Here is an 18,649-nt window from a genome sequence, read left to right as displayed (position 1 = left end):
ATATCGATGAGACTTTTCTAAGTTTCTACCAATTGGTTGGCCTAGTTAAAGGTACTTTTTCTTGATGGATATTTTCATATTCTTTCTCAAATTTCTCAAGTGAAATATATTCAATATTCTTCTTTTTGAGTAAAAGATTCATGGGATTTACAAAAATCAATTCTACCCATATTTTCCAATAAAATTAATAATGCTCAAAATTCCACTTTTGATGAATACTCATAATTTGAATTATGCCAAAAATTCCTCTTTTACCATTTAATTTCTTGGATCTCAATTATCATGGGAATTCCTCTTTTTGCATAAAATAAATTTACCAAAATTTACTCTTTTCTCATAATCAATTAATTATGCATAATTACAAAAAAAAGTTCTCATGAATATGATGAAAATCATTCTTTTTGCATAGGATGTCCAATCCTAGAATATGGTAGGAAGTCCTCTTTTAGCATTATGCATAAAAATAATATATGTATTATTTTTTAAAAGTTTCACCATAGCTTCGCTGCTATTTATTGATAATTCTCAATTTTTTCTAAAGAATAAAAGCTTGTAATGGAAATATGATAGCAGTTCCTCTTTTATGCTTAAAATTAAATTATGAAGTTAAATCATAATTTTAACCATAATCATAAACTTAATTATGATTATCTCACTAGATTAAGCTAATTCCATTATTTCTCTTTTTCCAAATTGATAGGATAATCTATTTCTCATTTAGAATCAATCAAAGTAGTTTTTAACTACTTATAAATAATCTAAAAGAAATAACCATTATTTTGTTAACAAAAAATAATAAAAATACCATTTTCTTAATCTCTAGCTTATCAAGCCTAGAGTTTAGCTTTGAATTAGGAGACTATCATTGAGAAGCATCCTTTTTCAAGGGATTTAGCCATAAGGATGGCTATTCTTTTAGAGAGAGAGATTTACTTAAAGAAAGCATTACAAATAAGCACAAAGATTAATTTAATGCTAATTAAACATTAAGAAACTTAGAGAAAGCTTGATTTGAGTTAAAACAATTATTTAGAAAGCTTCTCAAGCTTGAGAGGGGTTGAGAAGAAGAAAGTCATTGAGATAAATTGGAAAAAACCATAAAATTTGATTTTACCTCCAAGTTTGGCTTAATTCTCTATTTAGCAGTGAAGCCCCCGATCAATCAATTGGTCCACCAAGAGGAGAAGAGCAACTCCAAGAGTTGTGAGAGAGAGAGAGAGAGAGAGAGAGAGAGAGAGAGAGAGAGCTCCAAGCTCCCAAGAGAGAAAAATTTAAGGGATAATAGAAAATATGATTATTTTAATATAATACTGGCATGGTATAGCTCTAATATTTTTAAAAAAATACTAAGAGTCTATTTATAGGTGAGGGAGGCCACTAACCAAGTCCAACTGGGTTCTAGAATTTTCCAGGTTCAGTTTGACTCAATTTGGACAAAATGTGGACCAGTTTGACTCCCTTTTTTATTTGGTTTGATCCAGGAGAGAGGAGAGATAAAAAATATCATAATTTTTTTGAATTAAAAACCCTTCCACACATGTGAAAAAGGTGCCTACCTCAAGAGTCCCCCTCTCCTTACCAAGGTGTCAAAAATGCATCATTATTCTAAAATATCTCATTTTTTAGTAATATCTCATAATTTTTAACTAATAAACCTTGTACTCAGTCAACTCTTCATCTTATGTGAGCATTTACTCATTTTTGGATATTTTCTTTTATTATTTTGGATTTATCTCATCCCAACACTTGGATTAACCCTATTGGTCCATTGGAACCTTAATTGGACCATAGTCCAAAAACTTCTGAAAATGTAGACCCTTAGACTAAGGTCCCTTATACACATTTTCAATTAATTCCTAATGCACCTTGGAAAGTTCATTTTGAAATTTTGTTTCAGGGGAATCCATTTTAGACACTAGGGATTTTCATGATATTTTATTTTGGGAAAATAGAGAAAAGAATGTGAAAATATTCATAGGAATGCATCGAGAAAACATGGATAAATTTTTAATTAGAAAGAGGAATCAAAAATATATTTAACTTTTGGAATAATGAAGTATATTTGTTGGATTCTTGAAAAATAGAATCTTGAGTATATTCTGAATGGGAAAAGGATTTCCCAGAAAAAGACCAGAAACATGCTTAGTTGGATTAATGTAAATACTTGTGACTGACTTATTCCTAGATTCCCTGGAAAAGGATTCTGGAATTCTTGAAAGGATCAAGGATCCCAAAAGTGAACCGAAATTGAATTGAGTTGAGAAAAAATTACCTTTAACTAAGCTAAGTGATTGGCCGAGACTTAGAAAGTTTTGTCAGTATGAAAAGTAGAGTAACTGTATTCTTAACCTGGTTGATTGTGGAATAAAAATTCTGATAACTAGATCAAGGAAAGTTGATAATCAAACCTGATTCGCTCAAAACAAAAAGAGACCATCTTGTTTGTAGAAATTGGAGTGATGTAGAGTAATGTGTGAAATGATGTGGAGTGATGTGTGGATTGATGTGGAGTGATGTGGATTGATGTGGCTGATGTGGATTGATGTGGGATGATGTGAATTGATGTGCAATGATGTGGGATGATGTGAATTGATGTGGGATGATGTGAATGATGTGGGATGATGTTGAATGATGTGGGATGATGTGATTGACATGGAATTATGTGGAAATAATGTGAAATGATATGAAATGATATGGAATGATGAGGAAGGATGTGAAATGATGAGGAATGCTGTGGAATGATGTGAAACGATGTCAATTGATGTGGAATGATACGAAAAGATGAGAATTTTTCTTGGAGACTATATTTGCATGTGAAACCTATTTTTAAAAGATTGTTTTACGTCAAGAATGTTGGGGAAGCATTTTGACTATCTTATGGAATGACTAAGTGGAAAAGGTTACAATAGCCAGACGGAGAGTCAAAGAAGGACGTCTCGCATGGCAAGGTTGGCCGAGGTCTTGACTAGCCTCGATTCGATTAAAATGGTGAGCTTTCAACGGTGGATGAGGGGCCAAGGAAGCGACCTATGAGTGAAGCGCTAGGTCACCTGCGAAGGATCCTAGAGGGTGCTTCAACCATATGGTGCTTGGGCTCTGGGTTGCCCAAGATACCCACGCGTGTGTCGAGGAAGAAAATGAAACATTGAGTTGGAGTTGTTTTTTCTGAACACGAGCATGGATCTAGTTGGCTGATCTTGCTGGTCTTCAACGGATGAGTCCATGGTGTCTTTTTGATAAATGGATCTTGTTGGTTGATCTAGCTAATCTTCAAAAACAGTGAGTCCATGGTGTCTTTTTGATAAATGGATCTTGTTGGTTGATCTAGCTAATCTTCAAAAACAGTGAGTCCATGGTGTCTTTTTGATAAATGGATCTTGTTGGTTGATCTAGCTGATCTTCAAAAACAGTGAGTCCATATAGATTTTATGAGATTATACTCCTGGGTACTATGAGCTAGGAACTATTGAAAAGGCCCCTGAGTGAAGTACTAGGTGAGCCTAGAGGGACTGACCAGGTGGTGAGCATTCTGGTTATCGATGATGCCATAGGTATGCTAAGGAAGGAATGATTGGAATTTGGATTTTATGGTTGGAAATTGGAAAAGTTGGAACTTGGACCCTGGAACTAAAATACTGAGGATAATGATGGAAACATTGTGGTTTTATTACAATTCTGTTTTGGAAATAGTTGAATCTGAGAAAAAGGTAATTTCATATTAGGTGCGTAAGTGGTGTGTCTATTTAATTTTTGCATGAGTGCCGGCTAGGGGGTCTAGGAACTCTTTTCCCTGGTACTCGAGACAAAACATAATCAAATTTTTATAAAAGGATCCCATCAATATAGTGGTTGGGCGGTTGGCTAACCCATGGGATTGGATGGGGTTAGGCTAGATCGGTGGATTCCTATAATAAAGTTTAATTCTGTTCAAAGTTACGATAGTTGAAGTAAGTCTCGGGATAATTCTTGTTCTATGGGAAAGAATCAATGGTTGTGTCTCATTGAGGGAAAAAAAGCATTGATCTCTATGAACCAAGTGTAAAGATTAGTCCTCTTTCAAGTCGGTCATCCAAGTGAAGGATAGCCTAGACTCTTGACCCTGTTAGATAAATTTTCATTAGAAGATTTTCCTGGAGGAGTCGCCTATGCTTTTTGGGCGAGGAAAGTTTTTTCCGGGTTCGATATTGGAAGAACCAAGGAATTAGTCTCTTGTCCAGACATTCGTGGGCGAGGCCCCGAGTGGGAAGCTTTGCCGTACGCATGTTAAGGCTCACCCTAACCCTCCTTAAAACACATCCAAAAAGAGATTACCTGGTGAACCGTAACTGTCGTGAGGATCTTTCCAATGACCGAGCTCATAACCCTCGAGGTCTCTAAGCTCTACAACTCCTTAAGAAGCAATTCCACCACGTCTCCCCCGAGTGTTGTCACATCGTGGCATTGCACTACAGGTCCTCATCCCTCCTCTCACCTCACTTCACTCACACACTCACTAGCATGCATTAGAAGGGAGAGAGATTATCAAGAGGATTAGCAAGAGCAAGACTCAATTGCACAATGGGAGAGTATGTTGTATTATGAGAGAAATTCACTTATATACATGGCCATAAGTGTTCACACACTTAAACTGTGGCCGGCTAGGCACTTTAGGCTCATAAGAGGCCTAATGTTATTACAATGACTACTCTCATAATATATCCATGAAGTACATCACTTAGGACTTCATCCTAACTTCCTACCACATGCTCTTGAAGTGGGAATTGCCATAAATACTCCGTCACACCATTACGGGTGCCTATCCAAGTTGTAGCTTTGGACACTATTACTTGATATCTTGAATGTATGACCCTTTGGTGTATCTATCTAGAGGGTTCTATTCTAGAGGGTTTGTGCGAGTTTGTGTGTGCTTGCAAGAGCTCAAGCTCTCTTCTTCCTTGCATCTTTTTGAGGAGCTAAGGTCGTGTCCCTGTACGAATGATTCATGATCTACTTGCTGATACCGAGGGGATTGGTTATAGTGAACTTGAGTCCACATAGGATAACTCAAGCTCAAGCACCAATAGTGGTGAGGAGTCTGAAACAGAGGCTAAAAACAACACCAAATCCTCAGTCACCACCACCACAAGAAAAATAGAGCTCACAACATCCAAAGAACTTATAGGGAGGAGTAGCTCCGAATCTGATATACGGATTCCCAATTTGAAGAAAGGAATGAAGTTTGTCAAGATGCCAAGGAGCATCTCAAGAGATGGCAGAGACATAAATGCTATACAATGAATCATCATAAATGGATGCAAGAAAGAACAACGTCCGCCCAATGGCTCTAGTACATGGGTGTCGTTGACTTATATCAAAAGTTTATAGACAATTGGGGAGAGGAGTTACAAAAGGTTAAGTATTGTAGATCACCCCCCCAATAATTGATATAGCTAAGGTGGAAGTCTCTGATGAACCAAAACCGAGTCACTCAGCGATGACTAGAAGGAAACAAAATCATGAACTGGCACAAAAAGAACGAGAGACATAAATGCTATACAATGAATCATCTTAAAAGGCTACAAGAAAGAACAACTACTTCCCAATGGCCTAATACATGGGTGCAGTTGACTTACATCAAAAGTTTATAGACGATTGGGGATAGGAGTTACAAAAGGTTAAGTATTGTAGACCACCCCCAACATACATCTAAGGTGGAAGTCTTTGATGAACCAAAACCGAATCACTTAGCTACTAGAAGGAAACAAAATCATGAACTCGCACAGAAAGAATGAGAGGCTAAGGCTGTAGCTAAAGCAGCTGATGAACAAAAGTAAAATGAGCTTTATTTGTGCTTTTACAAGCCATACACCATAGGGTACTACAAGTTAGTGTTTGATAAAGCCAAACATAACCCCACAAGTGAGAGTGGAGGAGTCTATGCGGGCCTACATGGGTCAAGGACGTAGACTTAGCTAAACTAGGAGAATATCCTAAGCCTTTCTACATAGCCACCAAGGACTTAAATAAGGCTGAGGATTCTGAACTTGTAGCTCTCCTCAAGGATTATAGGGATTTATTTGCATGGGCATACCATGATATGAAGGGAGTTCCTACAGAGGCGGTACAACACACCATCCCCATGGTACCCAAAGCTAAACTGGTCCCAACAAAGACCCTATCCAATGAATCCCAAATATGCAAGCATTATTAAGGAAGAGATTGATAAACTCATTGAGTGCGGATTCATCTATGATATTAAACACTCAGAATGTCTCACCCATTGTGGTTGTGCCCAAGAAGAATGGAAAACTTAGAGTGTGTGTTGATCTCAAGAAAGTGAATGATGCCACGTGCAGGGATCACTACCCTTTGCCATATTCAAAACATGTGCTCGAACGAGTTGCAAGAAAGGAGGCATATAGATTTTTTAAAGGATACTTAGGCTATAATCAAATTTCAATTGCACCTGAGGACCAAGCCAAAGTAGCCTTTTTCACACTGATGAGCATGGTGTATATGCTTACAAAGTTATGCTGTTTGGTCCAACGCACCAGCCACGTTCCAAAGACTTATGAATAATTATTTTAAGGACTTATTAAGAAAGTTTCTTGAAGCTTTCTTGTATTATTTGTGTATTCATTCATCTTGGAAAGATCACCTAGTGTGCCTAAAAAGGGTGTTTGAAAAATGTCAATTTTCTCGCATATCCTTCAACCCCTACAAATGTCCATTTTAGGTGAAACACAGAGCTATTCTTGGGCATATAGTGTCCAAAATGGGATTTCCACTAATGAGAGCAAAATTAAGGTCTTCTTGGAATTACTCCCGCCAACAAGGGAGCCCATAGATTCATGGGCCATGTCGGCTACTACCGTTGGTTTATTCTTTTCTATGTAGAAATAGCTCGTCAAGTTTGTACAAGCTATTGATTGTATTTATATGGACTAAGGAGTGTCAAAAAGCTTATGATGCACTAAAGCAAGCCTTGGCAAGTGCTTCAATCAAAAAATCTCACTCTAACACATTCATGATCGCTCACCCTGTAAGTTAATGCAATATTACCCATAGGTAAATGGCCAAGCAGAGAGCACCAACAAGGTTCTTATTTCGAAAGACTATTGAGGCTCGATGCACTGACTGGGAGTCTAATCTCACAACAGCTTTATGGGCCTATCGCACATCATAGAAAGTTACAATTGGTTGCACGCCATTTAAGATGGTGTATGGACTTGAGGCAGTAATGCCTTGGGAGCTCATGATCCCTAGCTTAAGGGTAGCTGTAAGTGAAAATCTTGATGGTAATGAATTGGCTGACTAGTTATTTTTTCTAGAACAACTTACAGAGGAGAGACAAAATTGCAGTGCAAAACATGCTGACGGAAAAGGGCCGAAGAAAGAAGTGGTTTGACCAAGATCTCAAGAACAAGGAGATTGATGTAGGAGATCTTGTACTTATGTATGTAGTCCGCACCAGTGAAAAGAAAGGGCTTAAATATGTTGAAAAGGGACCATTTAGGGTTTTTGAAGCTACTCCACAAGGTAATATATGTGTTGAGACTCTTGACGGAATTGAAAGTGTTGGCTTCCTTAATGGTAGTAAGTTTAAAAAATACCATGGACCTCTTACCCAAAGAATCCCTATGTGCTTTTCATGACAATAAAGCTACCAAGAGAAGGGCCACTCAAAAGAAAACCTAAGCCCAAGAGGAGGCAAGGGATAGATAAGCCAAACTTCAACAATGTTGAGAAGAAAACCTTAGAATTATTGTACAAGCTTATGCTGGATAGGTAATTGACAACATGGAGGATCACATCCCAGCTCTCGGAACATCCATTCAGTTGCCTAGCCCTTATGGGGTAAAGTTCTTTATAATGCATTACTTGATACATGGGGTAGTCACAATCTAATTTCCTTCAATGCATGGAACTAGGGAAAACCCCAACTTGTAGATACCTCCTTAAAGGTGAAAGTTATCCATGGTAGAAATACCAAAGTTCTTGGGCTATTACAAATAGAGATATAATGTGATGCGTAGCAAGAAACTAGTGGGAGACTTCCTAGTTATACATGCCAAAATACGTAATACTTGGTCATATGTGGATGAGGGCTGCAAGATGTATGATTGATTGGTCGGGGTGTGTCTTTGTGGGTGAAACCACAACTTAACAATCTACTCATAAACCCTTGCCACCTCTCACAATATTATCAAGGTCTCAAATGAGGAGGACACTTAAACATCCACAAAATCTATGAAAATCTCATTCACTTCAATGTCCACTATTCAAAAAACTTTCGATTCTTCTACCTCCACATAGTAAACACTTGCATATCAAAGAACAAACAGATATAACCAGCTATAAAGTGGCAACCCAAATCTACCTTGAAATGGGTTCCCAAGATTTTTCCATCCATACCCCACCTTAACCGACCAAGCAAGGAAGACCTCAACACAAGAATTAGAATAGGAAGTCCAAGTTAAAAGTTACCCCAAAATGGATCCCCAAATACTTATTAAAATATCAAGGCTACTACAAGGGTAACCATCAAATTTGGATACCAAAACATAAAAGTATACCACTAATCTCACTGCCATCACTTACAAATTCCCAAATCACCTCATCAATGATGGATAAAGGCTTTAATAGCTCAAATTATAACAAAGGGAAAGCTATTGTATAAAAGAACCTCACCACCACACCAATTCCCAAACAAGTATGGATCTAGAAGAGAAACCCTATCACACGAGACATGGTGATTAATGGTGAAGCTTCTACATCACTAAAGGTTCCAAAACCATTGTTGGCCAAGCCCCAATCCCATTGGTTTCCCTAGAGTGACCCAATATGCAAGTGTCAACTCCATTGCTCATCTATACTCGCAAACCCATAAGCTCCATCTGGTCTTATGAGAGCCCTTTGCCTCCATTAAGCTATAAGTTAACATGCCAGAACAAGGAACAAAGGTTTCTCCTGGCCAACACACTGATGGAGCATAGTTGGAAGGGATGGTTACAAAAAACCTATAATACCTTTTGAGAGGTCAAGGTATAGAAAGCAAGAAGGGGAACCTATGTTAATATCATTAATTTTACCCTTCACATTTTGCTCCTTGATAAGATCATTTCCATATCAAGAGGGAGCTTGTTGGAAAAACCTACCCCATGACAATATTGCTTGCACCAACATATGTACATCAATATAGCACCTATACACATACTAAATATCCGACTAACCATTAAAATAGTTTTTTTTAAAGATAATGAGAAAGAGAACATGTCAAAACAAAAGACTGAAGTACAGTCTACTATATGCCTATAGGCTGTGGCATGAACGTTTTGTGGACCGACACGAGTAACCCTATCCTAGACCTAGATTGCCGAGAATGGTACTCTCAAGGGAAGCTAAGTATTCCTCCTTTCTAGACCCACTCATGTTATTTTTATGCACCACTAGGGGAGAGATGTTGTGGAGCCACCTTTGTGGACCTAGTCTACCTATATTTCCATTCCCTTGCACCATGATTTACCTATAGGCATCGCATGTTGTACGCAATGTCTTACTTGTGTTGGCATAGTAGAGCTTATTTTAGGTGCTATGGGACAGGACTATCGCAGTCCATGGTAGGAGAGACCCCACAATGACACATTCACGTGCGCGTACATTACCTAGTGGGAGGACCCTATCAAGCTAGAGATGCACAAGAACAACTTGTAGAGCAGGGGAGGAGGGCAAGAACTTATGGACTTACACTGTCATTTATTGGAGTAATATTTCTCCTTATCCCGGAGCATGGTGGGTGATTTCTTAGACAGCTTAGCTCCTAGTAGCTACCTAGCTCACTTATCTATAGTACCCATGCCTTATCACACTGAGGATGCACTCAGATCATTGCCTAGTATACCACCAGAGGACACATATATATATGAAGAAAACCCAAGTGAGGGGGAAAGTCAATCTAGTGAACAAAGAATCGGAGCATGCTTACAAACTATTTTTATCTAACAATGAGCTTGCTAGAGGAGTTTGATTTATAGGTTATTGAGGTGCAGTCATGTAGACCAGATCCATATTTACAACACATGTGATGGATGTGTAACCTCGATATGGATAGGATTTTCATCATTGCCCAAGTGTATTCTAACAAATCCTCACCTTTTGCTATTGTTTTAATCTTTTTTATGATTCTCCATTTAGTGTTTTTTTTTAGTTCTTACTTGCATCGTTACGTAACTGTTCTATCAAGTTTCTAATTATTACTTGGATAATCATTTAGGCTTTTGTCCTAGTTCAATCCTCCCTGAGGTCGACCTTAGAGTATGCCACCAAAGGAGTATGCCAAAGTACTCCACCTTCCTGATTGTTCCCTCTTTAGTTATAATAGATCCTTCTAGGTGAATTATGAAAGTAAAACTAGTTTAAATAATAAAAAAACAAAAACAAAACCACAAAAAAAACCCACAAGAAGATAACTGTCACCATGTGCAATCTAGGTAGGAATTTTGGCTCTTAGTGATGGAGCTATAACATGACCATCTTTAATAATAATATATGCCCATTTAATAGATGAATTTATGGTCTTTTGTGGTGTAAAAATCAACAATTTTAATAAACAAACTATTTCCACTTAGAATCTTAAAATTATGAGTCCAAATTTGGAATCTACGCACAATTTATCCTAATATAGGATTTTACAGCATCCAAAAACGGACACCGGATCGAGCCTATATATAAATTTTTAGTTATTTTTAGTGAAAATAGGGTAAAATTAAACCTTAATAATTGCACAACCGGGTGTCCAATTGACGGATAGTCTGCACCCTCTACGATCAAGAAGACACCTCAGACATTTTTGCCAAAAATAAAAATCGCACCGTCGGGCGCTCCGGCACACATATCGAGGAGGCCAACGTCCCAAATTAAGGATCCCCACCCCAAAAAGATGTCATACACACACCTGGGTTCCTGTACAACACCTACGCAAGGACCAAAGGTCAACCTCCCTAGCATACAATCAACACAGACCGCCACATACTGCCACCGAACCAGAAGGTACATGCATACCTCAACTTTTGCCCATGCACAGGTACCATCCCTTTCCACAGGCTCATGCAAGCCACAAGTCGGTGTACTTTCCCCGTACACCATCCTTTGCACCCACACTTTGCTCTTCCTTTCCCTTTTTGCGAGTGTGGCCGAAGCGTAGCTCTTTGTCACTTGGGAAATATAAGAAACTTAGCCCAAGATATTGTGGACCCTACACAATCATCAAGTGTCTAGGCAGAAGTGCTTTTATAAGCTGTAATTCCCAGCCCATATCAAAGTCCACAATGTATTTCATGTAAGTTTGTTAAAGCCTTATGTACCCAGACTCAATAATATTCTTGATAATGAGCAAGTTGTAATCCCAACTCAAGGAGTCCTTGAATTGCAGCCTAGTAGGATCATAGATTCTAGACAAAGGCAACTCCATAATAGAACTCGTGTAGAACATCTAGTACAGCGGAAAGATTACCTTGAAGAGGATGCAACTTGGGAAGATGAAGCTACACTCTTAAAGGATTACCCCAAATTCATGACGAGATGAGGACATCTCGATTTCTTTAAGGGGGGAAGGATGTAACATGCCCATCTTCAATAATAATATATGCCCATTTAATAGATGAATTTATGGTCTTTTGTGGTGTAAAAATCAACAATTTTAATAAACGAGCTATTTCCACTTAGAATATTACAATTATGAGTCCAAATTTGGAATCTACGCACAATTTTGTCCTAGTATAGGATTTTACAGCATCCAAAACCGACACCGAATCGAATAAATTTTTAGTTATTTTTAGTTAAAATATGGTAAACTTAAACCTTAATAAATGCATGACCGGTGTCCGATTCACGTACGGTCTGCACCACTATGATTAGGAAGACACCCCGAACATTTTTGCCAAAAAAAATTGCACCATCGGGTGCTTGACATGCATATTGAGGCCTACATCCCAAATTAAGAATCTTGACCCCCCCAAAAAGATGTCGTACACACTCGAGCGTCCATACAATGCCCATGCAAGGACCAAAGGCCGACCGTGATAAAAAACAGAAGCAGGATGTAACACACACAAGAGAAGCAAACCCTAATCCATAATCATCAACCATAAAGAAGGAGAGAAGCCATAGTCACCATCTCTCTCACACACACAAAGGAGAACACCACATAGTGTTATGTCCACACTACAAAGTAAACCTAATGTAATGTCCACACACACTATGACCAGCTGGACACGCGGTCATTTATGTCTCACACATGTTCCTACCTAATCTGCCAGCACATAGCATAGCTGGCTCACACTGACATCGAGCTTGAATCTCAACAGCCCCTCTCAAGCTCATGATGTACTGCCGATGAAGATGTAGATGAGCTTGGGATATCAACACTCTCAACACTCCCCCTCAAGCTCATCCCATGTACTCCCAACATAGTCCGGAAGTACTCAAACTTCTCCCTGCTAAGTGGCTTCGTGAAGATATCAGCCACCTGCTCATCAGTCTTCACATAGTGAAGATCAACTGTACCATCCAGCACCTTTTCTCTGACAAAGTGATAATGGACCTCTATGTGTTTGGTCCTCGCATGAAATACTGGATTCTTTGCCAACTGCATACTGCTCATGTTGTCACAATGTATGACAACTTTGCCATCAAGAGGCTCACATAAATCTGCCAAGAGACTCTTTAACCATATAGCCTCACAAGTAGCAATGGCTGCACCTCTGTACTCAGCCTCTGTACTGGATAAAGCAACTGTAGGTTGCTTTTTGCTACTCCAACTCACCACAGCACTGCCAAGTGTAAAAGCATATCCACTAGTAGACCTCCTGTCATATGCGCTACCTGCCCAATCAGCATCTGTGTAGCCATGTATGTCCAAGCTTTTACCACTCTCATAGAATAAACCATAATGTGCTGTGGTTTTCACATATCTCATGATGCGTCTCACTGCATCCAAATGTGGTTTCCTGGGGCTCTGCATAAACTGGCTCACTAGCCCCACTGCATAACTCAAATCTGGGCGTGTGATAGTCATATATATGAGACTACCAACCATCTTCCTGTACATAGAAGGATCATCCAATTCCTCGCCATAATCAGCCCGCAACTTCACATTTTGCTCCAATGGTGTACTCATAGGCTTACACCCTGTCATGCCATACTTTGCCAACATATCCAAGGCATATTGGCGCTGTACTAACCAAGTACCTGCATGATCTTTCACCACTTCAATGCCAAGGAAGTATCTCAACTCACCAAGATCTTTCATGTCAAATTGCCCACTCAAAGCTTTCTTGACATGCATCACATCTGCACTATGATCACCTGTGATAATCAAGTCATCCACATAGATGACTAGTAAAACAATCCCATGCTGTGTCTTCTTCACATACAGTGAAGAATCTGTTGTAGAAGTCTGAAAACCAAGTGAGATAAGATATCTGCTCATCTTATCACTCCAAGCACGAGGTGCTTGCTTTAGACCATACAATGCCTTTTTCAACCTGCATACGTGAGTGGGATATCTAGGGTGTACATACCCTTCTGGCTGTGCCATGTATACTTCCTCTTGTAAATCTCCATTCAGAAATGCATTCTTAACATCCATCTGATGCATTTCCCAGCCATTAGCTGCAGCCATAGCAATGACTGCTCTCACTGTGCCCATCTTAGCCACTGGGCTAAACGTCTCATCATAATCCAATCCATGGGTCTGTGCATAACCCTTTGCTACCAATCTTGCCTTATGTCTTTCAATAGAACCATCAGATTTGCACTTCACTTTGTAAACTCATTTACATCCAATAACATTCTTATCCTTTGGTAGTGCAACCAAGTCCCATGTATCATTATGGACCAATGCGTCCATTTCCACATCCATTGCTTTTTCCCATACATGCTCTCCAACAGCCTCTGTATAGCATGTAGGTTCCACATGCTTCACCATAGATGTCATGTATGCATAGTGCATAGCAAAATCTCTGTATGTCAACCTGTCAACAGGATATCTGACCCTCTGGGATCTCCGCAATGCATGCGGGTCACTCTGTACACCTGTAACACGAGCATGTGGTGGCACATATCTGTCCTGCCTAACACCAGGTGTGCGTACAACAGGTATCCCGAGCTCCTCATCCAAACTCTCAGAACTAGAGGACTCATAACCTGTGATCCCAATTCCTTCGACTTTCTTCTTGCCTTTATCCATAGCACTACTCCCAGTGCTCACACTCTCATGTCTCAGACGTCCTGACCATGGACGTACACTGCTACTACTCTCAGCTTCTGCTGGCCCAGACATAGTAGTAGAACTAGAACTTGCTTGTGATGGCAAGTTCACAGGCACATTCGCCTCAAGTGTGTCAATGACTCCCTCATCTTTGGCTTTATACCAACTAGCAAGCTCATCGAATACAACATCCCGTGAGATGACTACTTGTCTAGTTTGAGGGTTATAGCATTTGTAAGCTTTGCGATCCTGTGCATATCCAACAAAGACACATTTCTCTGCTTTAGGATCCAACTTCCGTCTTCTTTCATCAGGCACATGAACATAAGCTACACATCCAAAGACTTTAAGATGTCCAATGTCTGGCCTATAACCTGTGAGCCGCATCTCTGGCGTGCTTCCATGAATGGCTGCTGTAGGTGTTTTGTTCAATATATAAACTGCAGTAGCACATGCTTCTGCCCAATAGTAATCTGGCATGCTCTTTTCATTAAGCATCGCCCTTGCCACTTCACATATAACTCTATTCTTCCTCTCAGCCACACCATTCTGCTGAGGTGTATACCTGCATGTCAATTGTCTCCTTATTCCATGCTTCCTCAAGAAATGCTCAAAGGCCTTTGAGGTGTATTCACCACCTCCATCTGTCCTCAGACATTTAATCCAACAGCCATACTGCTTTTCTGCAAAAGCTTTGAAATCCATGAATTTTTCCAATACTTCACTCTTCTCCCTGAGAAAGTATATCCATGTCATCCTGCTAAAGTCATCAATGAATGTAACATAGTATAAACTGCCTTTGATAGATGGGTTTTGTGCAGGACCCCATACATCACTATGCACTATTTCAAGTGGTCTATTACTCATGTTTCCTTCTCTAGGAAACCTCAACCTTGCCTGCTTTCCAAACTGACAGGCTTCACAAACATGCATATGACCATCATATTTGAATCGAGGCAATCCACTGACAATGCCCCTTGTTTGCATGTTCTTTAATCTCTGTATATTGACATGACCAATCCTCTTGTGCCACATGTCAATATCCTGTACCACATTCCTGCTCTTTGAGAACATGGCTGATTTTAGCTCAAGAATTCCAGCATCCAGCTTAAACAGTCTTCCTTCTTTCTTGCCTTTAGCAATCACTCTACATCCATGTTTAAAGTCTTCAACGAAGCATCCATGCTCATTGAATCTAACCTGTAATCCCTGTTCTACCATTTGACCAACTGAGGCCAAGCTTTTAGTGATCGAAGGCACATACAGCACATCTGACATAGACTTTGTCTGACCATTATGCATGACCAATGGTACACTTCCAACATGTGTAATGACATGCTGGGTATCATCACCTGTTTCCACATAGCCCTTCACATCCATTGGCTTCATGTGCTCAAACCATTCTCCATGACATGTCATATGGTTTGATGCTCCTGAGTCCATGTACCATGTATCATCATTCTCAGCATTTGTTGTCATAGAACCCACAACATGCTTCATGGCAAACAAATGATTTGCAGTTCCATCATTGCTACTTGATGCATAGTTGCCACCATGTTGTGCATAGTTTCCACCATAATGACCACCACGTTGTGCTCTTCCCCCTCTCAAATCATTCTGTTTGCGAAAGCAATCTCTCGCCATATGACCATATTTGCCACAATAATGGCATTCCACATCTTGCATAGAATTTTGTTGGCCTTGCCAACGTCCTCGTCCACGGGGGTTACCTCTGCCTCGCTGAGGTGCATAACCACGACCACCTCGAGCACCATATGAAGGCTGAAAATTCTGCTGTGGAGGCCTATCCTGCCATCCACGACCATTACCACCACGTCCACGTGATGTGAATCTCCCCCTGCCTCGAAAGCCTCTAGATGAGTAAAAAGCTTGATTTCTTGCATGTTCATCATTGCTTGACGAGGATGCACCACCTGTAACACTCATACCACCAAGGCCAAGCTTCAATTCTTCCACAATGAGCAATGACACAAGCTCATTAAAGTCTGGCATTCCTCCCAACCTTACTGAGATGGAAGTGTCAAAAGATTTGTATTCTTTGCCTAAACCACGCAACGTGAGTGCAACCAAATCATCATCATCCATTGGGGCATGGATTGATGACAAGGAATCAGCATAACCCTTGATTTCCTGAACATACTCATGTATACTCCGATTCCTTCGTGTTACACTGTGAATCTGTTGCTTTAGTTGTATCTTCCTGGCACCAGTGTCTGTCTCATACATTCTGCACAAGATACCCCATGCTTCTTTCGGTGTATCTGCATCTTGGATGTGAATAAGCAAGGCATCTGTTACACATATTGAAAAATAATGCAACACCTTCGAGGACCGCTCTACCCATTGCTTGTGAGCCAGTAACTCGATCAAAGTTGAAATCAAATGAAACTCCTTCACAAAAAATTTTCTGGTTTTTTCTCGCCAGTAAATTCTCGCCAGTAACCAGTCAAGATTATGCTCTAAATCCTTCAAATCTTGTCCAAATGCAATGATTCAACTTGCATTAGCTTCCCAACACATTGCTCCAACATATCCTAGAAGGGTTTGATCCAATTCTTCAAGGGGAATGAGAACCACCAATTTTTGTAACCTCTGGTTTGAATTTTTCTGCACCTGTCAGGTACCACCTCTCACTAAAATTGCTCTATCTCCTTCAAATATTCTCCAAATCCAAAACTTTTTGATTCAAAAGTTTAGCAACTCATAGGACTCTACTTGTACTAGAGGAATTTGGCCAATTTGATATAGACAAAGATTAATGCCTTGATTAAAAATGCTCTGTTTCTGGACAGAATTTCTGTAAACCTGCACACCTCTGATAAATCACTTCAATGAGCTCCAAATCCATGAAATGAGCTGAAACCAAGCATCACAAGTCCTTAGCAATGTATTTGCTAAACTCCCCAAGCTTTAAAGCATTCACTTTGGTGACCAAATGAGTGAATTAGATGAAATCTAATCAAATTCTTCAGAAATCTGCACAGAAAAACGCCGCCTGCTGTTGTGGGCTGTAGAGAGAGGGGAAATCTCAATTGACTTGATAGGCTTGTTAGCAATGACCTAATCTACCTTGGGTATGAAGGGTTTAGCTCAATTTTGCCTCTAGCTCTTGCAATTGATCCTCCACGGGGGGTATGTCCACTGGTTTTGTGAAAAACCAGAAACTTTTACATAAATTCACTTTCTCTTGATTTTAATCAAATCTGTATGCATCAATCTGCTTCAAGATTCTGTATGTTGCTTGTGCCCCACTTTGTTAATGCATTTCCAAGCCAAAATACATGTGCCTTTGTGTATACATTTGCCAAGAGTATACATTCACTTCAAGCTTTCCATGAAAGCTTAGAGAAAAAAACCAGAATTTTTCCTTTGCTTTGTGCCCTTCAATCTTCACTTAACTTGCTCTTTGGTACCTGCAATCCGCAGAGTGGGTCTTGCTACACTCACCAATGGTCCTTAGCTCTCAGATCTGATGCCGGTGTGTGCTCCACAGCTTTTCCTTTGCTCCAAGCTCCAATGGCTTCCTTCACAGCTTTTTCTTCTTCTTCTCTCTTCTCTCACTCACTCTCACAACTCAGCTAATGAGCTCTTGGCTCTGATACCATGATAAAAAACAGAAGCAGGATGTAACACACACAAGAGAAGCAAACCCTAATCCATAATCATCAACCATAAAGAAGGAGAGAAGCCATAGTCACCATCTCTCTCACACACACAAAGGAGAACACCACATAGTGTTATGTCCACACTACAAAGTAAACCTAATGTAATGTCCACACACACTATGACCAGCTGGACACGCGGTCATTTATGTCTCACACATGTTCCTACCTAATCTGCCAGCACATAGCATAGCTGGCTCACACTGACATCGAGCTTGAATCTCAACAGACCGCCCTAGCGTAGGGTCCACATAGACTGCCACGTGGATGCCCATACTAGCATTGAACCGGAAGTTACATGTGTACCTCAACTTTTGCCTGTGCACAAGTAGCATCCCTTTCCAACCACAGGCTCATGCAAGCCACAAGTCAGTGTACTTTCCCCATACACTGTCCTTTACACCCACACTTTGCTCTTCCTTTCCCTGCACCCGTACCCATACTCGTACCTATATCAACCCCCCAACCCCATGGTCGAGACACCCAACACCCTATTCTGCCCGTGCCTAACACTCTGCATAGCGACTATACCCAACAGTACGTACCTGACACTCTGTGCAGGACTGTACCCGACAGCCCTCTCCCAGAGCAAGCCCTTTTTGCCCATCTCCAAGTAAGCCCTTTTGTAGAAAATTTATGCCCTGTACCCGACAGCCTTCTCCCAGCAAGCCCTTTTTGCCCATCTCCAAGTAAGCCCTTTTGTAGAAAATTTATGCCC

General features: G+C 40.1%; 1 protein-coding gene across 1 annotated transcript in view; it reads right to left on the bottom strand.

Moving 5' to 3' along the window:
* Window positions 1-18,649, bottom strand: part of LOC147622804 (MADS-box transcription factor 23-like) — a 216,299-nt gene that overhangs the window by 84,638 nt on the left and 113,012 nt on the right. The gene's annotated exons all lie outside the window — the stretch shown is intronic.

This window comes from Cibotium barometz, chromosome 28, assembly GCF_041138505.1.
Source record: "Cibotium barometz isolate CiBa-2024 chromosome 28, ASM4113850v1, whole genome shotgun sequence".
Classification (NCBI taxonomy): domain Eukaryota; kingdom Viridiplantae; phylum Streptophyta; class Polypodiopsida; order Cyatheales; family Cibotiaceae; genus Cibotium; species Cibotium barometz.
Note: the sequence above shows the minus strand (reverse complement) of the source record. Positions and strands in the feature narration are given on the sequence as shown.